Below are 27365 nucleotides of genomic sequence, written 5' to 3'. Positions count from 1 at the left end.
TGAATTCAATTTACTTATCCGTTCGTATAAAAACTGATTTGTGTATGTTGGTTGAGAGTGCACGCTTAATTTACATGCATGAATTTGTTGCTAGAATATAAGTGAATTTCACCTAATCGTCATGAACTTATTTTCACAAGTAGTAAAGGTTGCTAGTCACAATCACGTTAAGTAAATTCTTGGCAAGAGTATCATGCTTTTCATAGTTACGAATGTCTCGTCAATGCTTATAGTTTTCACAAAGTTTAATGATCTTTGATTGTATCTCTATTGTGCTTTTCACGTAGGGGACTTTTGAAGAATGTTTTGAATTGTTGTATGCGTTTTCCCGTCCAATTCAATAACTTAAGGAAAACTTGAAGATTAAAAAAGTGCTGTTCACGGTTAATCTGGAGTATTGAGATTCACAACTTATTGAAAGAACAACTGAAAATCAATTTAGGTTGCTTATGTGTCATGTGTGGAGAAGAACCCTCTAGCTAGTCCGTCATTTATCATTTTACCTTAATTTTATGTTTTTGTCAATTCTGTAATTTAATTAAGTTTAATTTACTTCTCGTCAAACCAAACACCCATCCATTATTAAATTATATTATTTAGTTAGTTTTCTTTATTGTTAGTCTTTTAATTTAATTTCCGTCCATTTCAGTTCCTAGTGTTTAATTTAATTGTTTTCATTATTTTGAGTCATTTTAAGTGTGTTTCGAGTTATTAGAGTTTTTCGCCTATTTTTGTGTCCTTGAGTCTTATTTAATATTTTTAAATTAATTTAGAATAGATTAGCAATCCCTCCTAATCCCCGGCCTAGAACGATACCCTACTTACATCTATACTACAATTGTCAAAAAGAGGGTTTAATTTTGTGTGCTTATATATTTCGCATCAAATTTTGGCGCCGTTGCCGGGGATTAGCAACTTTGCTAATCCTTTTATTTTTGTTTTTGTTTATGTTTATATTGGTGTTTGTGTATTTTACTTTTGATATTTGATTTATTTTTCTTTCTTTGATTTTAGGTTCAAATGGAGCCGAGGGAAATTTAAAGGAAAGATGCGTCCGGCTAAAGACGTTAAATCAAGCGCTTCTTGGGAGGCAACCCAAGCATTCAACGAAGGGAGACTTTGGAATCACTAACCCAATCAGCTTTGCATTCTTCCACCCTTATCTTCACTGCTTTCATTTTGTTTTGTTTAATTAGTTGTGTTAATTGGTTGATTTCTGTGAGTTTGTGTTATTTAGTTTAAGTGTGGGGGAAGGTTAACCAAAGTCTCTTTACATTAATTTACATATATAAAAAAAAAAAAAAAAAAAAAAAGATAAAATTTAAAATTAAAAAAAAAAAAAAAAAAATAAAATAAAAAAATAAAAAAAAAAAAAAAAATAAAAATAAAAAAAAAAAAAAAAAAAAAAAAAAAAAAAAAATGCAAATATTTTACAATAATGTAAACTAATAGTATTCATTGGTCGGGTGGTGCTTCAGTAGTAGGCGGGGCTTCAGCAGTCGGCGGGGCCACAGAAGGAGGAGGCGGCAGAGGTTGATCAGTTGGAGCTTCACTACGCGGTGCCGCTCCAGAAGACGAAGGCAGATGCGGTTGGAACAAACCCACAAACCTCCGATGATCAAGTAAAATTTGACCATCGGTGTCCTGCATCTGGTCAATCTTCCTCTTCATGGTTGTGGCATAATTGTGTGCAAGCTTGTGCAATTGTTTATTTTCATGCTTGAGTCCTCTAATCTCCTCTTTGAGACTCTGTATTTCAGCCACCAACGATTCAACGTGACGGGTTCGAGCAAATAGGCGTTGGGCCATGTTGGATACGGAACCGGCGCACTGCACGCTAAGTGCCAGAGACTCCTTAACCGCCAATTCATCAGACCGCCTAGCGAGCAGTCTGTTATCTCTGGGGGTGACAAGATTCCGGGCCACCACCGCAGCAGTCATGTCATTTTTCATCACCGAATCCCCCACGGTAAGAGGACCGGTAGGGGATATGAAGGATGGGCGCCATATATTGTCTGGTGAAGGCGGAGCTGCCTCTTCACCAATGTTCAAGTCAAAACGACGATCGGAAGGGCCAGACATTTTTCAGAGGTGGTGAAGAAAGAAGAGAGTCGGAATGATCAAGATTAAACAAGTGCAAGAAGGGAGTGTTTACAGGAGGGTGCTCAAGTGTGTTGTGGAACAAGCTTAACGCCTCTATAAAAAGAAGAAATCAAAGAGGCGCTCCTCAGAGAAGCGTCCTCTCGCAAATCGAAGAGTCGGGGCTCCTTTCTCAAAAGCCGGATTCTTTTCTCAAAAGAGGCGTTTCATTTCTTAAAGGCTGGGCTTGCTCAGAAACCACGAGCCGAACCCCGGATTTCAAAAGATCAATTTGTCCAGACGTGTCGTCACTTGTCACACGCAAATTGCTTTGCGAAATTCTCGGGCAGTTTGTCGAAGCACCAATTCAGAAATCGAAGAGGGAAATTCAACAGTCAAAGACACGCTAGCTTTCTCAAAAGCTGGGCTTCAACCCACGGGCAAATCTTCTTTTCCAGATTTATCCGCACGTGTCACATGCTACCTCTACAATCGACGTTGCTCAGAGCTCGAAGCGCCGATTCCAGATATCAATGAGGAATCTGCTTTGCGGAAATTACGGGCAGCTTTGTCAGAAAGCGCGTAATTTGTACTATTCATTCATCCACCGGCTACCGACAATACGTGAGAGAATAGTTCCGGTTGTGAAGACAAGTCCTTTAAGTATCTACCTTCGCCTTCCACAGCAAAGACACACCCTCTCAACACTTCTTCATCTCCGAAAATGCATTCCCAAAGAATCCTCCTAAGTTACTCTGTGTTCCTCATTCCTTGGGATACTCCTGCGAACAACCCATTCAAAGCAAAAGTATTTCATATCATGAAGGTTGAAAGCAAGAGTATCTCATATCATGCTTTCTCCCTGTCCTTTCTCCAGCAGCACCTGCTCTCGAGTACTCATCATCTTATGTTTCCGCTTCGTCTCTCACGTATAAGGGAAGTGAAGATGATACCTCGAAGCATGTGGAGACAACGTGCTGATTCATCCTCAACTAAGGACAAGGAGAAAGAGAGCAAGAGGTGGGCACTTGGAAAGATTGAAGAAAGAAACAGACCAACACCTCTCCCTCGTGCCTGCCCGTTGTGCAGAAGAAACAAGCAGAGAAGAATGCAGCTTGCGCAATCATCCCAGCGGAAGGAGTCTGAGATGAAGAACAAGAGAAGCTGCCACATCTGCTTGGAGAACAAATAAGGAACTGCAACATTCCCAAAGAGCAAAGCCTTGCAGTACAATAGCATAAAATCATCACTTGCAAGTGAAAAGCTAAGTGTCACCCTGTTCAAGAGGAAAGCTGTGGAAAGTCAACAAGCACGACCAATGATTACTTATTAGTTTTATTCATTATCTTTTATCGTAATTTTCAATTTTTCGTTTGCAATTTTTTTTTAATTAATTTTCTTGCGTTACTTAACTGAATTATTTCTTTTCTTTGCAGGAACTTTTGGTTCTTTCCACCCTTGAAGTTGATTGCAGAATTTTAGCTTGGGGGTCATCGCTTGATTTTACTGCAAATTAGGGAAGTTTTCAGTCCACTTGTTTTATTTTGTTTCTTATTATTTATTTTATTTTTTATTTTTTTATTTGCATTATAGTGTTTTCTGACATTGGGGACAATGTCAAGTTTAAGTGTGGGGGTAGAAATCTCTAGAATTTCATTTTGTTTCTGTGTTGTTAGTTTTTGTTTTCTTAAAAAAAAAAAAAAAAAAAAAAAAAAAAAAAAAAAAAAAAAAAAAAAAAAAAAATCTGTGTTGTTGTTTTTTTTTGTGTTCTTAATTAGTTTTGTTTTCTTTAAAAAAAAAAAAAAATTAAAAAAAAATTAAAAAAAAATTAAAAATTAAAAAAAATTAAAAATTCGGAAAATTTAAAAAAATCCAAAAATATTGTCTTGTTTCCCTTATTGTTTTGAATTAGATTTTTGTTAGCTTCCCGACCCAATGATATAATTGGATCAAATTTGAACCATGATCATCAAGAACTTAGTTAACATGTGTTTTGTGAAATTCCTAATTCTCTTGTTAGTTTTGTATATGTTTGACCATCTTTGAAAAACCAAATGCACATAGCCTTGTTAATGTGAAACTAAAGTATGAATTAAAGCGTCATATGTGAATTTAGTGACCATATTCATCCTATGTGAGTTTTTGAGCCAATTGAAAGTGTGTGCATTTTTCATACACTCCTATTCTTTCATGTGTGATGAACTTATGTGAGATACATCTCTAGAACTTGCGTAACGATCTTTCGAAATGTTTGTCATTGATTGCATGAACTTGGAAATGACAGAGGCATTAGGTTTACCACTATGGCCCAAATAACCATGTTTCCCAAAGAAAAATGATATCATTAGATTGCCAATTTGAGCCGTCTTTGTTGAGCCTTTTATTTCTTATCACCAGATATGTCTACCCTTATATCTGAAACATTTTTCCTTACCCTTTCCAAGCAAGCTAGTGAGCAATGTGAGATTGTCTTATGAGAAATGTTTGTGAAGTACTTTGAAGGTGTTTGGCAAAAGAATAAGTGTGGGGGTATTTCATGTTTGTATTTAAAAAAAAAAAAAAAAAAAAAAAAAGAGAAGAAAAGAAAAGAAAAAGAAAGATTATATACAAAGAAAATAAAAAGTTTTTAAAGTTTCAGTTTAAGGGTGTGATTGGAGGTATCAGAAGAATCGTTGGAGAGCTTGAATTCTTATAAATCTAAACAAAAGAATTGCTTGCAATGTAGCTTGGAACTTGTGTTTTCCTATTCTTTCGTTTCAATAACCCTATCCCTAAGCCTCATTACATCCAATAAAAGTCCTCTTGATTTAAGTTTTGCAATTATGACTGTGGAGAAGTGATCTTTATGCAAGCTTATGGTAGAAATTTCACATTTGATTCTTTGAGCGAAACACATTTAAACTAAACACATGTGTGATTGAGTGTATATCCCGTGAGAATGTCGCTAGTTTGCATATGATGATTTTAAAAATAAAAACTTGAAATTGCATTAGCATGACTATCTCACACACTACACTTCAAGGATGATTCAAAGATTACTGCTAATATTTGAATAAGGAAGATGAACTTGGATTAGTTCCTTGATGCTAACTATGGTTCTTGATGATTTGTTTTCTTAAAAGAATTTCTATGAGGGTCACATAGGGGGAAGCTAATGTTTTTCATGTTATTACTTTTTCATGTTTTCTTTGTTTTGCTCGAGGACTAGCAAAAGTTAAGTGTGGGGGTATTTGATCGGATCATATTTATATATATTTTTACTTCGAATTCACTCGTCTTTTCTTAGTTAGTTCCTTATATTTTTGAGCTATTTACGTTATTTTTGTGTTTATAGGATTTGTTATGCAAAGAAAATAAAAATAGCACAAATGAGTTTTAAATAATAAATTCGTCGAAAATTGCTTTAGTCGTTCTCATTCTGTCATGGATTATTGGTAGAATTATGTCACGGCATAAACAAAAGAAATGGGGAGAGTCGGTCAAAGAGGGAGCAAGAGAGCATCATGATTTATATTTTTTTTACCTCGTTGACTCCCATATTCTTCACTTCTGAAAACAACAGGAAGCTGCTTTGCAGCTGGAAAGGAAGGAATCCAAGACGCAAAGGCAGGGACCAGAAACGAAAAGAATAATAGAATAAAGGATAATTGGGGAAGGACGTGAGAAGAAAGGGAAGGCAGCGAGGCTGCCAGAAAAAAAGAAAGAAAAAAATATAAACAAGAAAGAAAACAGAAATAAATTGTGGGAGACAGCTACGGATCCAAGGGAGACGGATCCAAGGGAAGGCAGCGAGGCTGCCAGAAAAAAAGAAAGAAAAAAATATAAAAAAGAAAGGAAGTAGCGGCAGAAGTGGGTAGAGGGGGAGCTGCCCTTTGGCAGCTCGCAGACGTGGAGAACGGGAAGAAAGTGGAAAGCACTGAGGAATTAAATAGAAGGCAGTAGAGAGGTCAGAGTGCGCCAGAGAGGTCAGCAGCAGAAAGAAAAAGAAAAGGAGAGACGCGGGGGGGATTGGTGGAAGGCAGAGGCTGCCCTTTGGCAGCAGAAGAAACGTGAGGAAGGAGAGTGCGCACGGGATTGGGGGCAAAGGCAGACAAGCTGCCTTCGGGCAGCGTAAGGACAGGGGGGTCTGGGGAGCTGGAGAAGGGGCGTTGCCTTTGGCAGCGAGAGAGGATTGCAGGGAGGCTGCCTTTGGCAGCGAGAAAGGTCAGCGAAAATGAAAAGAAGCTGCGGGGAAAGAAGCTGGAAAGAGTCAGTACGGGGAGAGAAGAAGAAGGGCAGCGTGGGCAGAAGCAGCAAGCACTCTCCTCTCTTTCGGTTTAATCTTTCCAAACTTCTATTTTATTTTTGTTTTAATAATGTGTAATTAAATTTATGTTGGTTAGAGGTTAATTCGAAACCATGAATATATTTGTAATATGAATTGATTACCTTCAGTTGTGATTTATAAGTTGTGAATTCAATTTACTTATCCGTTCGTATAAAAACTGATTTGTGTATGTTGGTTGAGAGTGCACGCTTAATTTACATGCATGAATTTGTTGCTAGAATATAAGTGAATTTCACCTAATCGTCATGAACTTATTTTCACAAGTAGTAAAGGTTGCTAGTCACAATCACGTTAAGTAAATTCTTGGCAAGAGTATCATGCTTTTCATAGTTACGAATGTCTCGTCAATGCTTATAGTTTTCACAAAGTTTAATGATCTTTGATTGTATCTCTATTGTGCTTTTCACGTAGGGGACTTTTGAAGAATGTTTTGAATTGTTGTATGCGTTTTCCCGTCCAATTCAATAACTTAAGGAAAACTTGAAGATTAAAAAAGTGCTGTTCACGGTTAATCTGGAGTATTGAGATTCACAACTTATTGAAAGAACAACTGAAAATCAATTTAGGTTGCTTATGTGTCATGTGTGGAGAAGAACCCTCTAGCTAGTCCGTCATTTATCATTTTACCTTAATTTTATGTTTTTGTCAATTCTGTAATTTAATTAAGTTTAATTTACTTCTCGTCAAACCAAACACCCATCCATTATTAAATTATATTATTTAGTTAGTTTTCTTTATTGTTAGTCTTTTAATTTAATTTCCGTCCATTTCAGTTCCTAGTGTTTAATTTAATTGTTTTCATTATTTTGAGTCATTTTAAGTGTGTTTCGAGTTATTAGAGTTTTTCGCCTATTTTTGTGTCCTTGAGTCTTATTTAATATTTTTAAATTAATTTAGAATAGATTAGCAATCCCTCCTAATCCCCGGCCTAGAACGATACCCTACTTACATCTATACTACAATTGTCAAAAAGAGGGTTTAATTTTGTGTGCTTATATATTTCGCATCAAAGATCTCATTCTTCATCGCTATCTTATTGTTCTGAGCCTCCAGCTCATCGACTTTAGCCTGAAGAGCAAACTTTTTTTGTTCCTTCTTTCGTTGCTTCGCACCAGGTGCAAGAAGGGTGTCATTCTGTGTGTTGTGGCTTCCTTTGCTCCATATGTTGGAAAGGAATGCCTAGTTAAAAGAGAGTGTACGAATGGTGGAAACCAACTTAACAAAGCTGAAGATAGTGGGAATAAGTGTCGTTCCCACAGACGGCGCCAAATGTTGATGCATAAAATCAGTGAGGACTTTGGTACAACAGAAAGTGTTAGGTTTGTGACCTTCGCTAGATTGCTCCGGTCACTAGTGTGGATAAGTATGTAAATGGATAGAGACAGGGAAGCAAACACAAGATGTACGTGGTTCACCTAGATTGGCTACGTCCACGGAGTAGAGGAGTTCTCATTAATTATGAAGGGTTTACATAAGTACATAGGTTCAAGCTCTCCTTTTGTGAGTACTAGTGAATGATTTAATACAAATGACATTCAGATATATTATGGGAGAACGATCTCCTTTTATAGAAGAGAGTTTCTAGCTTTGTTTTGACATTGACATGTGTCGTGTTGTGATTGGCTTCTGATGCTGACACGTGTCGTGCTATGATTGGCTTCTGATGTTGACACATGCCGCACTGTGATTGGCCTATTGGTTGGAAGGAAACTCTTATGGGTCCTTGACGGTATAACGTTGACCGGTGCTAAGTAATTTCAGGACTAGTCAAGTATGGTACAAACAACTTCCATTATGAGGAGTTGCCTAATTATTGTCTCATTTGTGGCAAGATGAGGCATGTTACTAGGTGGTGTAAGGATGAGATACTTGGTGAGATGGCTTCAAATGCCGATATGGAAACTATGTATACGTTCACGAGACTTGATGTGAAGTATGATTTGAGGGGGAACTGGCTTCTGGAGAGATGTCAGCAGTTAAGGTTAGGGTTTGGGGACATGCATAGGCGATCAAGGGAGCGGAATGGATCGACTTCATCATCAACTTGGAAGTGATAGTTTGATAATGTTGGTGTTAATCAAGATGAATGTCGAGCTAGGGAGGTGGAGGAGAATGAACGTTAAAGGTTGGAACACGATAGAGCGTTCAATGCTAGTCTTATTGGTCCAGAAGGTGTGATTGCACTTGAGACAAGGTCGATAGTATTGAAGAATCATCCAAAAGAAGGGGTGGTCGTGGGTGTAAGCAATGAGGTTTTACAGCCTAGCCATTATATCGATTTAAACGTTCCCATTATGGTGGAGCAAGAATGGCTATCAGGTACACTACAAAAGATGGAGGTGGTGGGTGCAGGTTTAGGGGATAGGTTATTGTCCCAGGACTCTGATCCTTTTAACCTGTTACCCATAATTGAGGCGGTTATGAGAGGGGGAGCCAAAGGAAGCCGTGAGGAGAATGATGAGACTTTGGAGATATTTGATGAAGGTTTGTACCGTGTGAAGAAGAACCCAAGGTCTAGAATGGACCAAGCGGAGCCCACCTACTAGGGGTCTTCATAATCGTAGTGAATATCTTATGTTGGACTTGTCAGGGTATCGGGAAAGATTTAACAGTTGACGATTCTTGGAGCAGAATCGGCTCCACTCCCATAAGGTAATGGCTCTAATGGAAACTAAGAATCATAGTAGAAGATGTCGTTATTTAAAATGAAGGCTCGGAATGTCGTGTATGGATACTATTAATCCTAGGGGAATTGCAGGTGGTATGTGTTTGTTTTGGAGAGATGCAAAAGATGTTATGTTGGTCAAATACGAAGATTTTTTTATTGAAGTGTTGATTGAAGATATGGTTCACCATTGTAAGTGGTGGCTTGTGGTTGTTTATTCGAGTACTAATGATCGCAAAAGAGCACAGCAATTGGGTATATTAATGAACGTATAGCTAGTTATCCAGAACCATGCCTTTTGATGGGTGATTTTAATGATTTATTATCTAATTTTGAAAAGAAATAGGGTAATATGCGAATGGTTGCAAGTATGAGATCTTTTCAAAATTTTGTAACAAACACACGCTTGTTGGATTTGGGTTTTGAAGGTTACCCTACCACATGGAGGAATAGACGTGATAAGGATTTTATTCAAGAGAGAATTGATCGAGCACTAGCTACAAATGATTAGGTGAAATGTTACCTAAATGTCATTGTCAAACATGTGGTGCTGGAAGGGTCAGACCATGAGATGCTAATGCTTTTGACAGAGGTGGGCCGACCTCGGTGGAAGAAACAATTTATGTATGATCCACAGTGGAATCAGGATGATCAATGTGCTAAGGTGGTGTGAAACGGGGTGGGGCAGTGATCAAGTTGGATTTCCTAGCCATAGGTTGGTGAATAATTTGAAAAAGGTCAAACATGATTTACTAATGTGGAGAAAAAGGGTTGGGAGCAATGAACAAAAGGAAATTTTTCCGTTGAAGGAAGCACTTCGAAATGCATATCAGCAATCGGTTTTTGATGGGCCACGGATTCGAGAGATGCAAGCGGAGCTTACATGGGCAATAAAAAACGAAGAAATTTATTAGCGTACGAAGTCTAGAGTGCAATAGTTAGAAGGTGATAAAAATACAAGATTTTTTCATGCTCAGACTATGAAACGGAGATATAGGAATTCCATCCAGGGGTTAGAAGAGGAAGACGGAACTTGGTGTATAGACTGGTAGCGTATTCAAGGTATAGCAATTTAGTACTTTCAGTCATTGTTCTCCATAGCTAGATCCACTACTTTTATGTAGATTTTATCGTGTGTGCCAAGTAGGGTAGGAAGGATGGATAATAATGTGTTGACTGCTCCGGTGACTGATGCGGAGATTGAGAATGCCATTTACCAAATGCACCTAACTAAATCACTAGGTCCAGATGAGTTTAATGCCCTTTTTTCATCATCATTGGGAAACGGTGGGTGGTGTGGTGTTAAGTATGGTTAAATTTTTTTTTCAGACTAGACGGATGCTAAAAGGTTTAAACCATACCAATATTGAGCTTATTCCAAAAGTGGACAACCCAAGGAAAATGTCCCAATTTCAGCCGATATCTTTATGTAATGTGGTGTATAAGATTATTTCAAAGGTTCTGACGAACCGGCTAAAGAAAGTTGTTCCTAAAGTAATTAGCCAGAATCAGTCGGTGTTTGTGGTGGGGAGGCAAATTTCGAATAATATACTGGTGGTCCATGAATTGCTACATTCCATTAAGCAAGGGAATGATGAAGGTATCAATTTCATGGCGCTCAAATTGGATATGGTGTGCAAACAGTTTCATACAGTGTGGTTATAAATGGGGAGGCCACAGGTTATATCACACCATGTAGAGGACTTCATCAAGGGGACCCTTTATCACCGTTTCTGTTTTCAATTTGTGCCGAATGTCTTTCCACCTTAATCCAAAATGAGGAGAGGGTTGGGCGCATCCAGGGGATGACTGTCAACCATTTAGCCAAGCCCACTTCCCATGTTTTCTTTGTGGATGACTTGGTTCTCTTTTGTCAAGCTACGGAAACAGAGGCGATACATGTTAATGGAGTACTTCAAAAATATGCTAAGGGGTTTGGGCAATTCGTTAATTTGGAGAAGAGTTAGGCATATTTTAGCTCTAGTTGTCCATAGGCAATGAGGGTCTGGTTATTAAAGGTGTTGGGGATTAAATATTAAGAGAACTTTGGGAAGTACTTGTGTTGTTGGAAGTATGCCCACAAAGCCACTCATTTGATGTAATAACTTTTGGAATACTTAATGTATTAAACTTTTATATGTTTAATGAAGGGCAAAGCTTATTGTTAATCACTATTTATTGTATCATGTGTTTAAGCAATAAGGGAATCCAAGGGATGTATTTGATCTAAGAGACAAGTGATCTAAGTGAGTTAGATTATCAAGACCATTCTCTTATGTTCATTCCTAAAACGTTCCTAGCCATAGGATTGCCAATTGGGTATTGACAATCCGCTAAGGTTAGTATGTGTTATGTCAACTCAAGCTTGAGTATGACTAGTCTCAAGTCATTTGGTGTTGGACACTAAGACAAACACATAGGTGCTCGAAAGAGTAATCGAGTACACTGAACAACGATCAAAAGAGAGTTCGAACATACATTTCATGTATGAACTCTAAAGTTGCAATATGCAAAGTAGTCATTTGACCTGAGGCATCATAGATGTCTAATGGTTAGGTCCTTGATCTTTGATCATGTCAACGGCATTCCATCGAAGTGTCCACGGCATTGTTGGGGTCAAGCTATCTAGTCGTGTAGGCATATGAATGCACAATAAGGGATCTCTAACCTTCCATGGTGGAAGGAGAATACTCTAAGATATGATTCTAAAGTCTTTGGCCAAAGCATATGAATAAGACTTAGGAAGTTTGTTCCAAATCATATTCAAGGGAATCATATAGATATGTATCACATTGGATAGTAGACATGAAACAAACTATCACTTAAACAATGTGATTAAGAGTATTGTATTAGAGAAGGACCGTATTGCATTGTAGTTGTAACTGGATAGGTTCTCCAACCAATTCTACTTAGCTTGGGTAACCATGACATACTGCTAGGTGTCACTCATGGTTTGTGGAAGCCCTAAATGATTAGCAAACACTAATCATTAAGGGAGAATTGAAATGTGGTTTCAATTCACAATCGATCGTTAAGAGTAACAATCGCCCACTACCTCGCTAATTGGAACCTAATGGATCGTACACCGAGTAAGGATGTATGTGAGGAAATTAAATGAAATGGATAAGCAATTAAATGGTTTAATTGATGAATGGTCAAGATTAATTAATTAGTTAATTAATTTTACGAAAGGTTCGTATTGGGCTTTTAAGTTGGTTTTGGGCTTCGGGTCCCAAAAGCGTTTTGGTCCAAAAGACCCATTATGTTTAAGTTGTATGACAACTAAAACAAAATGGGCAAATAGCCCAATAACATTAATATGGCCGGCCATTAGGATGAATGGGCAAGCTTGGATTAATTACAAGTTTGCCACTCACATGAAATGAAGTATAAAAGGAACTTTATAGCTTTATTTCTCATTAGGGTTTTCTTAAAGAAATTGGGTGAAACACTTTCTCTCATTTTTCTCTAAAGAGGCCGGCTACTTAGGGGAGGGACATCTAGCAATCTCTTCTTCCCTAAGTCATCCATATTATCTTCACAAGATACATCCTTGGTGTGGAGACTTAGAGACATCAAATTTTTGGTGTTTTGGAGAACAAATCCTCAAATCCTCAAAGAAGCAAAGGAGCACTAAAAGAAGGAAAATCACAAGGAATATCCAAGGAGCTTGGAGGTGACTTGAAGGCCCTCCACTTGGGTGAATCCCTTGTGTAAACAAGGATGAGCTTCAAGGGTAAAGAAACTCTAAATCTTTACCTCTCTTTAATGTTGTTAAAGAGTTTATTGGTTCACCATATACTAGGCTTTGAAAGTCATGGGTTTTATGAATTGATTTTTGGATGCATGCCTACTTTAAAGTGTTAATAGCTTGCATATGTATTCAAATGTTCATACTTGTTCTTAGCTAGGACAAAAAATTTCCTTCATGTGTATCCAAGCGGATTGTGGGGGTTCGAAGAAGAAAGTGTTCGAGGATATACGGAATAGGCTGGACGAGAGAATTAATGAATGGGCAGAACAGTTTCTATCGGTTGCTGGGAAAGAGGTACTCCTTGAAAGTGTAGCTGCTATTATACCTAATTATACAATGTCTTGTTTCCAACTTCCCATTCAATTGTCTAAGGAAACTGAACAAGTAATTGCTCGATTTTGGTGGAGGGACCAGAAAATGCAGAAGGGGGTTCATTGGATGGCTTGGAGAAAAGTGGAAAATGGGAAAGCAATTGGAGGGCTTGGTTTCAAGGAAATTATTTCCTTTAACTTAGCCATGCTTATGCTTATGAAGGTTGGGTGGCGTTTTATTTGTAATCCAGACTCTCTCGTGGCTAAAGTTCTTTGAGCGAAATACTATCCTTCCTTGTCTTTTTTGGATGCACCAGTGGGACGAGGTACCTCGTGGGGTTGGAAAGGTATCTTGTAGGGGTGGAAAATATTGAAATAGGGAATCCGATGGCAGGTTAGGGATGGTCGGAGCCCTCGGATTGTGAAGGACCCCTGGATGCCTACTCTACTTACTTTGATCCCTATTTCAAGGCTAGTGGATATGCTGCAAATGGTTGAGGAGTTGGTGGCCCCCGAAGGTAAATGGAGAAAGAACATTATTGAACGGTGTTTTAATAATGAGGAAGCTCGGATTATTTTAAGTATGCCGCTTAGTACATTTGGGTGTCTTGATCGAATTATTTGGCACTTTACACATAATGGGATGTATTCCGTTAAGTCTAGGTATATGGTTGCTCAAGAGATGAACTGGAATGGAGAGCTTAGACGAAAGGGTGCGGGACAGTCAAGTGGGGATCATATCAAGGATACTATATGGGTGGCATTGTGGCATTTGAAAGTTCCTCCCAAGCTTCGTCATTTTATTTGGAAAGCTTGTAAAAATATTCTTGTTGTTCGAACTAATTTGCAACGCTGAGGTGTTCGATTGGAGACAGAGGTACATTTATTTTTCAAATGTCCATTTGCCCGAGTTTTTTGGTTTGGCTCTCGACTACAACTGGATGTGGTATCGGTGGGGGTGGAGATTTTTTGGAATGTTGGAAATGGTTGTGCAAGAAATATGGTGAGGCGGTGGAGGCGGAAAATCTTATGCGGTGGGTTGTGTGTGGTTTGTGGCGTATCTGGAAGTGTCGAAGCATTGTGGTTTTTTAGAAGACCATCGTGAAGCCTATAGTTGCTTTGGAGTTATTGCAGTGCCAATGGAGTGAGCTTGAGGAATGTGGACGAGAGCAAGTGCAGCAAGCATGCCGCCAATGCCAAGTAGGGGGGAGGTCCAGGAAGTGAAGCCTCCATTTTGAACAATTAAAGTCAACTGTGATAGAGCTTGGCATAAGAAAACGGGAAGGAGTGGATTTGGGTGGGTTGCTAGAGATTTTGCGGGCATTTTTAAAGGAGCTGAAGGAGTGGGGAATGTGTTATGTGAATCTAGTTTGATGGCGGAAGCAGAAGCGATGAAAGCAGCTTTGTTGGCTTGTGTGGAGAAAGGCTTTAGGATAGTTCAACTAGAAACTGATTCTAAGGTATTGGTGGACATGCTAAATGGTGTATTACAACCGGAGGCTGCTATGGAAGGCATTTTATGGGACATTCAACATATTAAGCAGCAATTAAGTTCAGTTGATTTTCTTTTCACCCCTCGAGCCTGCAATGGAGCTGCGCATTTAGTGGCAAATCATGTCACGTGTGTGGGGGGCTGTCATACGTGGGATTGCTTTGAACCGGAGTGGTTGCTTAATGCTCTGGCTTATGATGTAAACATTTCAATTCGTATCTAATAATATTCTTCTCTTTGGGAAAAAAGAATAGACAAAAGTTAATACATGTGTAAGATAACGTCATAAGCTTTTCTTTTTTTTCTCTGAAATTTGAGTTACGAAAATACCCTTTACAATGGTTAAACTTTTCACACTTCTATCTCTTGTGCCTTCTCTCATTTTCTCTCTTTGAGAAGTATTGGCCCTATTTTTCCTTCTCTCTTCACTCATCTGCAAGGCTACTTCTACGTTTTAGCCCCAGCAAATATTTCTCTCTTTCTTTTTCACATGAGCTTCAAGCCTACCAAATGGTAATTTTTTCTCTTTTTTTTTTTATAATTTTCAACGGCCGATGTGGTTTCCGAGAATCCTAGGGGAAGAAAAAGGAAATTGGAACAGAGTTCTGCAATTGTGTGATGAATTTGCACAGGTTGACTAAGCTACGGTAGAATTTTGAGTTTTTATCATCGGAAATCGTGTAATTATTGAAGTTATTACTGTTATATTGATGGATTTTGGTGGCTTTTTAGTGCAGTAAAACGGCATTGAAGCTTGCAATTTTGCAGACGAAGCTATTGAAGAACAAGAAGGATGCACAAGTGAAGCAAATGAGGAGGGAATTGGCCCAGTCGCTTGAGACTGGCCAGAACCGGGATGCAAGAATTCGGGTTTGTCTTTGATCATCATATCTAATTTCAACTAAATTTCTGTGTGTTTCGGTTTTTCTTTGCTTGAGATTTTAAATTCAATATTATGGTCTTGTATGGTAAAGTGTGCTTCCTGATGGAATTGGTCTTATTGGCTTTGACAATAATTGTACTAATGACCAAGAGCTTTCGAGTCCGTTGTTAGTGCTTCCTTTAACATTGAATATTTTACTATTTTATGATAGGTTCATAGCTTATTCATAAATCTATCACTATTACTGTTCCCCCTCTAAGCATGGCCGGCCTCTCTATTTTTCACACAACTTAAACCTTATGTGCCTTGTGGACCAAAACCCTTTTGTGTCCCGAAACCCAAAACTAACTTAAGGCCTAAAACAAACCTTTCGTTCTATATTAATTAATTTTTAATTAATCCTTGCCCAATACAATTAAACTATTTAATTGTCCTTACTCATCTTTGTTATATCCTTCAATCATTACCTTACACGGTTTGCAATCCATTAGGTTCCTTTTAGCGAGGCAGTGGGCGATTAGAACTCTTTAAATCGATTGTGAATTGAAACATACTTTCAATTCTCACTTTACTGATTATACACCTTTAGGGCTTCCATAAACCATGAGTAACACCTAACAGTATGTCATGGCTACCCAAGCTAATCAGAAGAGGTGGATAACCTAATCAGTTTAGGATTCCAATGCAATACGGTCTTTCTCTAATACAATACTCTTGACCACATTGTTTGGTTTAATAGTTTATTCATGTCTACAATCCAATGTGATTCATTTACTTATATGATTACCTTGAATGTGATTTGGAACGACTTCCTAAATCTCATTCATGCTCTAGCTAGAGATTCTTAATTATATCATAGAATATTCTCCCTCAAATAGTTTGAAGGTTAGAGATCCCTTGTTGTGCATTCACTTGCCTCCATGGCTAAGTGGCTTAACCCCAACCATGCCGTGGACACCCTCTGACAGAGTGACTTTGACATAGTCAAAGATCAAGGACCTAACCACAAGACAACTATGATGCCTCAGGTCAAATGCCTACTTTGCATTATCCCAACAATGAGTTCTCATGTGACATAAGTATGAGAACTCCTTGTTGATCGCGTTCAATAGACTCATTCTTTATTGAGCACCTACGTACTTTTCTTGGTGTTAGTCACACCAATGACTCGAGACCAATCACTCTTCCTAAGAGAAGACATAGCACGTACTGATCTTAACGGACTGTCAATGCCCAATTGGCAATCCTATGATCAGGAACGTTTAGGATATGTATACGAAAGAGATTGGTCTCATGAATCTAACTTCTTTAGATCACATTCTCCCAATTACATATTCCTTGGACTTATCGTTTAAGCATATAACATTTATATGAGATGGCTTGAAACAATAATATTTTTCTTTTATATTAAACTAGATTAGTTTAACATGTGAAATGTTCGTAAAGTATCATCATATGATTGGCTTTAGGGGACATTTCCAACAATCTCCCACTTGCACTAGAGCCAATTAGCTTAGTCATCAGTGATGATACCACTTCTAAATTCATTTCGAAAAAGGCTGAGTAGTTGGCCTAGACAATGGATATTTATATTTTATTCACGTTCTAAATGTGAAGTACTTTCTCTTCTCTCATTTATCTTCTACTTCTTATTAGCCACACTTTTACAACTATTGTAAAACATAGTTACTAATACGGAATCAAGCATTCAAGTAGAAGAACCAACTATTTTGAACTTATTTAAGAACAATTTACAACACCTTCGAAAGGTGTGTTCTTGACACTTTCAAGACATTTCTTGCAAATACCCCTTCCAATATCCATCCTTTCATAAAGAAAGTTTGTTACCTTAGAGTTATTTCGCCTTCTTCATTTGACTTCTCCACTGACTACAATAGTCATGGTCCCTAAACTCCCACTATCTCTCTTGAAACTTATTTCAATTGTGTTATACATATCAAACGATTTGGATAGTGTGTGGTTAATGTTCACTATATAGTTTACAATAAACTTAGTGAACCATTTGGATAGGGACACAAAGGTGAAGTCCTTGCCTAGTTTCCGTATCTTGAAGTGGTTTAACACTTCAACATTCAATGATTCAAAATCATCATAAGTCCATGTTGATGGACTATTTTTGTCAATCAACTATTATGTTCTAAACATAATTACAAACTTTCAAGAATTGTTCAAGGCAGCTCTCATTTCTTCATACAACAATTTGTAAGTGAAGAATCATGGCACATAAAGTGTCCATGCCCTTGTGCTTACTTCTCAAGTTCCTTGTTCATTTGACAAAGAAACAAGCACAAGTGTTTGCGTTAACTAGGGTTGTTCAAAGCAACTCTTATTTCTTCATACAACGATTTGTAATGGAAAAATTATGACACTAAAAGTGTTGTCCTCTTTTATGATAGACTTATCTAACATGTTCTTCCAATGAAACATTATCAATAGGGATATTGTGAGGATGTGACTACTTAGGTACATATACAATCTATTCAAGACAATCTATGGAATCGTGGTACCAAGTTCGGAAACTAAAGTCTTCGGCTTTTCTTTGTCAAGTTTTGGATAACATTTGCAAATATATGGGTAAATAAATACATAACTAATATAAATTGATTGATTTTAAGCCATTTGACCCGGGTCTTTAAATCAAATAGCACCACCCACTATTTTTGGCAAATTCCATATCTCTCATCGAAATTCGAGAGTTTTGGAGGAAACTCTTAGTAGGGTATGGGAGGCTCACTATTACCAAGCCCACCTCACATTTATATGATATTGGCTAGTGTTAATAATAATGAGAGAGTACACTTACTCATTTACATCTCATGTAAGTACCCATCTAGTTTGACCTTTAGAGAATGATGCCTCAGAATTATATCATGTTGGCGTCATTGCACTTAGTTAAGTCATTCCCACCATGCCAATTCGTGTAGGGGTTCAAGCATAGCCTCAAAATTATATCATGTTGGCTAAACTCGTTGCCTACCTCACTTCATCACGTATGTATGTAGAACTCCTCCTGAGTGTAAGCACATACTTTGAACTCCCCCATTATAGGGTGAAGTCGGTGTATGAGTCACAAACGATTGGAGCCTACCACGGTGGAAGGCCTTGAAAGAGTGTTCAAAGCACTCTCACGCTTGTCAACTTAATAATGGTTTGGTTGAGGGTTTTAGGTCTCATCATATATAAGCATACATTTTAATCTTATTAAAACAATTTGGTCCTATTACAACTATTGGTCCATGTGATTGATTTAGTAGTTGTTTGGACCCAAAATTACACAATCGGTCCGAATGATCGAAGTTGTTAAGTGAACGAAGTTCTAAACCATTAGATGACTGAGTCAAGATAATTTAAATTATTATTAGGGAATAATTTTGTGATTTTTGTCATAATAATTATCTCTTAATAATATATTGAATTATCGAGAGCACAGTTGGTGATAAAGTCGTTGCGATACGATGTCGTGTGGTTTAATACTGCTGCAATTTCGTGGAAAGATGGCATGACTGTCATGAATGGCAGGATGATTATCAAGTTCTGTGACTAATCAGATAATGAAGAATGCATCCACGTATATAAAGGTGATGGAGGATAATGATTACATTTTTTGGTAAATGGCAAGGTGATGAAGGATAATGATTACATTTTTTGCTGTAATTGGTTTCCACTGATGAGACAAACAATAAAAAATGAGCATTCTATGGCTTCCTCCAATTCAACATAAAAGCCCCCTCCAATTCAACACACAAAAATGTCATGTGCAAACTCTTGCTTTACGCGAAACCTCTCAACAACCTTGAGATTTTTATTTTCCTTTTTCCGCCAACACATCTTCAGTTTGGATAAACAACACTGTGAAGGCAACCGGCAAACATCGTCAGTTTGGATAAACAGCACCATAGCCGTAGAACCATTTGACCCCGAAGCACCTTTAGTTTGGTTAAACAGCACTGCTTCGAGACCGATTGGTTACCTATCCAAGTCTCGATCAAGAAGGATTTTCGAGTCCTATTTGGCAGAGGTCATCTCATCAGCCTTCTCAACAAAGTGAGGTGTTACCAGGTTACTACATTCAGTACCCTGAAAGCCGAATTTCATATTGAACTTTGCAGAACTAGCAGCCTTGTCTTCAGGCTAACCCGAAGGCCGAGAAGTGTTCCTTCCTTGGCCGCAGTCGCAATATCGAAAAGTCAGCAGCGCGCTCAACACAACATCAACAAATTTTACTCCCCGAACGAGCTCGGCCGTCGAGTTGGCACGCTGATGCGAAAATTAACTTAACACACAAATTAAACCCTCTTGTTGTCAAAATGTAGTATAAATGCAAGTAGGGATCGTTCTAAACCGGGGATTATGAGGGCTTGCTAAAACCTCTAAACTGACTTAAAAACATATAAACAAAGTTAAAAACACTAAACTAGACTCAAAGAACTTCAAACAAACTCAAAGGACTCAAAACAAGCTAAAAACGCTCAAATCTGCCTAAAAACACAAACTGGGCAAATTTGGACTCTAACACACTTTTGGGACATCTAAAAACACAAATCAAAACAGATTTTGACTAATAAAACACTTTAAAGTAAAGGGGGTTTTGGTTTTGACGAAATTGAAAACAAAACAAGTAAATTAAAGAACTAATGAAATCTGCACGAAATTGAGTAAATTGAATGGATGGAAGGCTAGCTAGGAGGTTCTTCTCCACACATGACATACTTGCACATAAACCAATTTTCATTTGTTCTTTCGATCAATCATGAAACTCAACACCCCAGGTTAATTAAGTCCGCTTAAATTAACCTTCAAGTTCTCCTTAAGTTATTGAATTGGATGGGAAAGCGCATACAACAATTCAAGCATTCTTCAAAAGTTCTTTACGTGAATAGTATAATAAAGATACAATCAAAGATCATTAAGCATTATGAAAACTATAAGTATTGACGAGGCATTCGTTACTATGATGAGCATGAAACTCCTGCCAAGAATTTATTTAACGCAATCGTTTATAAGCGACATCCACTACTTGTGAATATAAGTTTGTAACTATTAGGTGAAACTCCCTTATACTCTAGCATCATATTCATGCATGCAAACTAAGTGTGCACTCTTAATAAACATACACGAATAAGTTATCAATCAAGCAGTTAAACAAATTGAATTCACAACTTATGAAATCATAACTGAAGGTAATCAAATCATTTGCAAGCATGAACATGGTTTCGAATTCCCCCTAGCTAAGGGGGGTTTAGTTCCTCATACTTACAAAGCAAAGATAAACAAATTTAGACATTGACAACAAAAGAAAGAAAACACCTAAAAACGCTCCAACAATCCAACTTGAATGGCAAGCACGACCAAGGGTCCTCCTTCTTCTCTTTGTTGCGGCACAAGGTGTGGTTTGATGGATGAGTGGTAAATTATGGTGGTGGATGGATATAGGTGAGTTATGGTGAAAGGTGGATGGGTGGATTGTGTTCTCTCTGGTTTTCTTCCCCCTTGTTATGGTGAAGGGTGGATGTATTTATAGGATAGGGAGAGGACCACCATCTAATTAAGGTGGTAGTGATGAGTGTTGTGGTAATGAGTGGATGTAATGGGTGTGGTGGATGAATGATTGGTAATGAGTGGATGTAATGGGTGTGGTGGGTGAGTGTTTGGTAATGAGTGGATGTAATGGGTGTAGTGGATGGATGTTTGGTAATGAGTGGATGTAATGGGTGTAGTGGATGAGTGTTTATGGTAATGAGTGGATGTAATGGGTGTAATGGATGAGTGTTTGTGGTAATGAGTGGATGTAATGGGTGTAGTTTTGGTAATGAGTGGATGTAATGGGTGTAGTGGATAAGTGTTTGTAGTTGTAGGTCAACACACTTGCACACACACATGCTGATTTCTAGCCTTCTAATCTTCAAAAACGTCCATCCTCATGTCTCCATGCTTGCACTATCCAATCTTGGCCCAAAAATGCTCCAAAGTGCTCCAAATAGCACTTTGTTGCCAACTTTGTTATTTGAACCTACAAACACATGAAAATAGCTTAAAGTACTAAAATAACTAGAATTAAACTAAGTAAATGCCAAGAAACAAGCTCACTCAGTTGCATAAATATGCTTCTATGACACGCCCCACACACAACCGAATGATGTAGTTAGCTTATTAATTACTCGACCTACGTGCCACGTAGGCTTGGTAGTTTTTAGGGGCGATACTCCCACTATGCTTGTAAAACGATTTTTTAAAGTAGGAATATATAGTACTACTAACATAAGCTTTGCATTCATTGATGGACTATATAGTTGCCATAAGGCCTTAGGATGACTATGAACCTTTGATTCGATCCAACACGAGCCTAGTGTTGGATCTCGGTCTAGGGATGGTGACTGATTTTAGTTACGCATTTAATCATATTAAGGCGTGTTTTCTTATTGGGTGTTGGACCCTACTACTCCAATTTCATGCATATCAAATAAAACAAGAAAATGAGTACTTCAAAGTAAAGAAGAGCTTACGCTCTTTTACAACATTTGATCATATCAAATTACAACCAAAATCTAATCTACATATTCCCATGGTTTAAACAAATTTGAGAGACGGCATTTTACATAGCTCAATTATCGTAGGCTTAGGTTTATAATCACCCTTTCTTTAATTAATTAACGCTTTAACTAATTAAACTTGAATGCAACATTGTCATTTGGCTTTTGTATCCATAGAATTGATTTAGATGGACCTAAATGAAATGAAAATCCAATTCTCATTTAAAGATACAAAACTATTTTGTTCTCAACTAATTTGGGCCAAAATGTAACAACCTCAACTTTTTGGGCTATATTGCAAAATACAAACTTTTGAGGTCACTTTGTAAAAACACAAAAATCCACTACTTCATGTAATTACAACTAGAACCCAAAAATTTCAACAAACACAAAAACTTCATTAAAGGAGTAAAACAATTTGTCCTTTAGTGATTTTGGACCTTTACGTAAAAACGTAAACTTTCAGGTCAAAGTATAAATACACAAAAGTATCAAAGCTTTATGTAATTGCATAAAAGCCCCAAAAGTACTCCCATTATAAGGGTGGCCGGTTTTGGTAGGTGAGAGTGGGGTTTGGTTTTTGTTGAAAATTCAAAAAATCTTAAAGAGTGTTGAATAAGTGAAAGGTATGGGTTGAAAAGTTGATTGGTATGATTGAAAAGTTTGATTGGTATGGTTGTAAGATATAGGTAAGGTGTAGCATTTATCAAATAATAAAACAAAAATCATCCATCACCAATCAATAACAAACCAAAACTTTATGAAAAACAACAAACACATTGAATCAAAACACCAAACCTTTTTGTTCTTGGTAAGAACATCAAGAACAATGAAGAACATTCATGAAAACCCATAAGAGCTCCATGAACATTTTTCACCCAAAGACACCCCAAAAACTCTCAAAGTAAAGGGAAATAACATATTACTATACTAGGGTACTTAGGGGTTCCAAAAGTCACTTTAAAACACTTTTAACAAAACAAACATGAACCTAAAAATCCATCCTTTGGATTTGGCCGAATTTCCCCAAAAACATGGCACCAAATTTTAGCTCCAAAATTCATGCTCTTATGAACTACATCTACAACATTTGAGATGGCAAATTTTCTAACAAAAATTACATTCAAAGAAGCAAAAATAAAGCTTGTAACAATTACAACATTCAAATCATAAACTATGAAAATACAAAACCCAAAAGGATTTACCAACTACTAGACCTAGGCTCTGATACCACTTGAAGGAAATATTTGTGAAAACTAGTTCATTTGAGCAACATCTATGCATGCTATTAACAATTCAAAGGCGAAATCATGCTTGTATCCACTCAAAAATAAAACTTTACCCATGAAATTCAAGGCCTAGTAGTTATGGTGAACCAAGACTCAACTCAAAACAAAGTGAGTTGAGAAACTTTATACCTTTGAAGCACCTCTTTGCATAGCAAAGGTTAATCACCCATGTGAGGGCCTTCTTTCCTTTGTCACCTTGCTCCTTGGCTCCATGGATTTGGATGGAGGAACTTTTCTTCTTGGCTCCATGTCTTCTTGGATATGGATGGAAGAATTGGGTTCTCCAAAAGTCCCCAAAGTTGGAGACCTCTAAGTTTCGACACCTCTAAGTTTTGACACCAATGATGGTTAAGGAAGAAGATGAGTGACCATGGAAGAATTAGATGCTAGTAAATTCCCCCATGGTGGTCGGCCTCTTAGAGAGAAAAAGGAGAGTGATAGGGAAATTACTACAAACATAAACGGGCTAAAAATCTCCTATAATACTTGCAAGAATGACAAGGTTATTGTAGTATAAACAGATCTAGCAAGGGAACCTAAGCTGCAATATTGAAGATGAAGAAAAAGGAAACAGTTTTGGAGAAATCAAATTAAAAAAAAACACTAGGGATCCGCTGTCACCTTATCAATCCTATATAGTTCTCTCAATTACTTATAATCTATACATGCCTACTTCGAAGGTTAGGTTTTCCTAATATATGCCTACATGGACCCCTAACATAGAGCGTATATCAAACATGCAATCCATATGTGGTATTCAGATCAAATCTAAACATGCATGACTTATTAAGTTCTGTGAAACCTTTTGAAAAACCATGCAACCCTTATGACGTGGTATTCATCCTAAGTAAACTTGCACATATTAATCACAAGAAGCTTTCGTCAATTTAAAGGACCGACCTCTGACCAAAATTGCATTAAATTATTTTTCTAAATATCCTAATGGTGATCAAGCATTAAGATAATTAGATACTTTAAATCAGTGATTAATACATCATAAGCAAATTGAAAAGAAACTACATATTCTTGCTAAGGTGCATGGCCTCACCCTAGCAAAAGGAATTAGTTACGCATATTCATAATTGAAATCATAGAAAATATTATTAAGAATAAAAGGAATGAAAACACCTTAAAGTAGAAAATCTCCAAGAACCTGAGCAATTACTCTCTGTATCCAAAGTTGCATAAAAGAAAAACGTAGAGAAATACTATGGACGGCAAAGCAATATATGTTGCTATCCATCCCACAAACCCTAAAAACCAAGTCCTTTGTTTCAACTAGGAAACTAAGATAACAAAAATAAAATAGGAAACATAACCCTAAATTAAATGGTAAAATTCGCCTAAAATCTGGACAACCACGTTCTAGATCCTTACACTATGTTAGGATGATAGAAATAAACTTGTTATTTTGGTAAAAGTCAGAATTTATAAATTGACATGCACCAAATTTCCCTATGCATGGTTTAAGTTGATGTTTGGTAACCTTAAATGCGCAATCTTTGCCCTCAGCCTTGATGTCCACGTTACCATTTTGAAAAACTTTACTAACTAGAAAATGGCATTTCCATCGAGACTCCTGTTTCCCTGGAAAAGACTTGAAATCTGAACTTAACAACCACACCTTTCTACCAGGCTGTATTTTCTTAAAATTTGGGCTGCCTGGCAAATTTTCAAGTTTTTTCTTAATGTTAATCAGTTGGTCATCATGCAAAACCCATTGCTGCTATGGTTTAGGACTTGTGCAATCACGAGTCAAATTCGGAGGCTTTATAGACGGATGGTCAGTTGATAATCTGCTCATAAATTTGACCTGAGGTAAACCATCTAATGCATCAACACACATGCATTATTGTTTATCACCTAGATGTGTGGTGGCTTCAAACAACCTAAACACAACCGTTTGATCTTCAACCCAGAATGTTAGAGTTCCGGCTTCAACATCAATATGAGTCCGGGCTGTTGCCAGAAATGGGCAGCCCAAAATGATGGGTGTTGTCAAATCCTCATCCATGTCCAACACCATAAAATCAGCTGGTAAATATAAATTGTCAACCTTCACAATAACATCTTCAATGACTCCTCTAGGGTAGGTAATTGAACGGTCAGCGAATTGAATAATGCTGGAGGTTGGTTTTAGCTCACCTTCACCTAAACATTTAAAAACTGAATAAGGCATTAAGTTTACACTGGCACCTAAATCAATTAAAGCACTACTGAAATCACAATTTCCAATGGTGCAAGAGATAGTAAAAGTCACTGGATCTTTCTTCTTTGAAGGCAATTTATGCAATAAGACTGCGTTGCACTGTTCCGTTAGAATCACTTTTTCGGAATCCACAAGCTTTTTTTTCTTTGTGCAAACATCCTTCAAAAACTTGGCATAAGATGGAATGTTCTTGATTGCATCAATTAATGGTAGATTAATTTGAACTTTAGCCAAAGTCTTCATAAAATCTGTCAATTGTTGATCTTTATCTTTAAGCTTCAACCTTTCTGGATAGGCATTGGAGGCACATAAACATGTTATGTAGTTTTTGTGGTAGCTTATGCTGTATTTTTGGATTTGTCTTGTGGCTGCCCAAAATCTACAAAAATATCAGATTTTGCAAAATTTCCCGAATCTATTTGCGGCTGTGGTGCTGCCCATGAATTTCCAGCGTAATTTTCATGTCTGTTGTCATAACTTTTGCCAGACCGTAAAGTCTGTATAGCGTTGTATTCTTCTTGTCCTCTTGGATTAAGTACTGTTTGACTAGGAAATGTACCCGGTAATCATTCTGAAACCTGCAATGCAATCTGCCAAATTTGTTGTTCCATATTTTTCATTGTTGCATGCATATTTTAGATTTCTTGATTCGTCTGTTCAAATCTTGCATTTGTAGTAGTTGCTAATTTTTTAATTGCAATTTCCCAAGCTGTTTTAGGTGCAACAGGTTGATGTACCTGCTGTTGAAATTGTGGCTTTGCATGCTAATCCCTATCCCACTTTAAACTAGGATGATCTCTCCGACCCAAGTTGTAAAAATTTGAATACGGGTCGTTTCTTGGACGCTGAAAATTATTAAATGCATTAACTTGTTCCGCTGTAAACTCTGAACAAGCATCTATATGTGGACAGCTCAAAAAATCATGGGTTGTCATGCTGCAAATGCTGCAGGCAGCTTCTAATGGTTGTTGTATAGCAACCTGCAAATTTGGAATTCTTTGTAACATATCAAATTTTGCATCAGGCCTTTTCTTCATTTTTTTTCAATTTGTGTTGTAACATATGGAGAGCTATTAGACATCTCAAAAAAAGACCTAGATTGTGGCTGCTCAACTGCCCATTGTTGTGTATCTGCTGCCATTTTTTCAAATAATAAACACGCCTCTTGTGCATTTTTATCCTTGTACGAACCTCTGCTTGATAAGAGTTTTTGTTGTCATATTTAACCCTTTGAAAAATATATGCATTTGATCAGTACTATTAATACCTGAATGTGGACATTTTCTAATCAACTCTTTGAACCGTTCCCACGCCTCATGAAACTCTTCATTTGGTTTTTGGGCAAAAGATAAAATTTGAGTTCTCATGTCAAGAGTCTTTGAGGTTGGATAATAACTTGTTGAATAATTTTTCACTGAGTTGGTTCCAAGTGCTAATGCTTCTAGATGGAAGAGTGAGGAGCCATCTCCTTGCTTGATCTTTCAAAGTGTAAGCAAATAAACGGAGCTTAATAGATTCGGCTGAAAATCCTCTCACCAAAATATTCTTACATCCCATGAAAAATTCTGCAATGTGCATGTTAGGATCGTCGGTTGAAAACCCATGAAATGTAGGTAGAATATTCAACATGTGCTGCTTTATTTCGAAGATAGACCATTCCTCCACTTCTGGATAAGTAATGCAACTTTGTATGTTTGTGGCATGAGCTGTTAATGAATCCCCCAAGGGTTGACCAACCTCTGGAATAACAAAAGCCATTGTTTCCGTACTGTGTAGATCCCCAGAAAATAAAGATTGCAAAAAAG

At 37.4% G+C, this 27365-nt stretch overlaps 1 long non-coding RNA gene and 1 other non-coding gene across 2 annotated transcripts in view; one reads left to right on the top strand and one right to left on the bottom strand.

Moving 5' to 3' along the window:
- Positions 1–3730: 3730 nt before the first annotated feature.
- The window catches only part of LOC126620641 (uncharacterized), a 70398-nt gene continuing 46763 nt past the window's right edge, over positions 3731–27365 (bottom strand). The window contains exon 2 of the long non-coding RNA XR_007622594.1: positions 3731–3823. This is a non-coding gene — a long non-coding RNA (uncharacterized LOC126620641). The remainder of the gene's footprint in view (positions 3824–27365) is intronic.
- Positions 26826–26930, top strand: LOC126624864 (small nucleolar RNA R71). The gene has a single exon (XR_007624248.1). It is a non-coding gene; the product is annotated as a small nucleolar RNA R71 (small nucleolar RNA).

Source organism: Malus sylvestris, chromosome 5 (assembly GCF_916048215.2).
Source record: "Malus sylvestris chromosome 5, drMalSylv7.2, whole genome shotgun sequence".
Lineage (NCBI taxonomy): Eukaryota > Viridiplantae > Streptophyta > Magnoliopsida > Rosales > Rosaceae > Malus > Malus sylvestris.
This window is presented reverse-complemented; position numbering and strand designations above follow the sequence as displayed.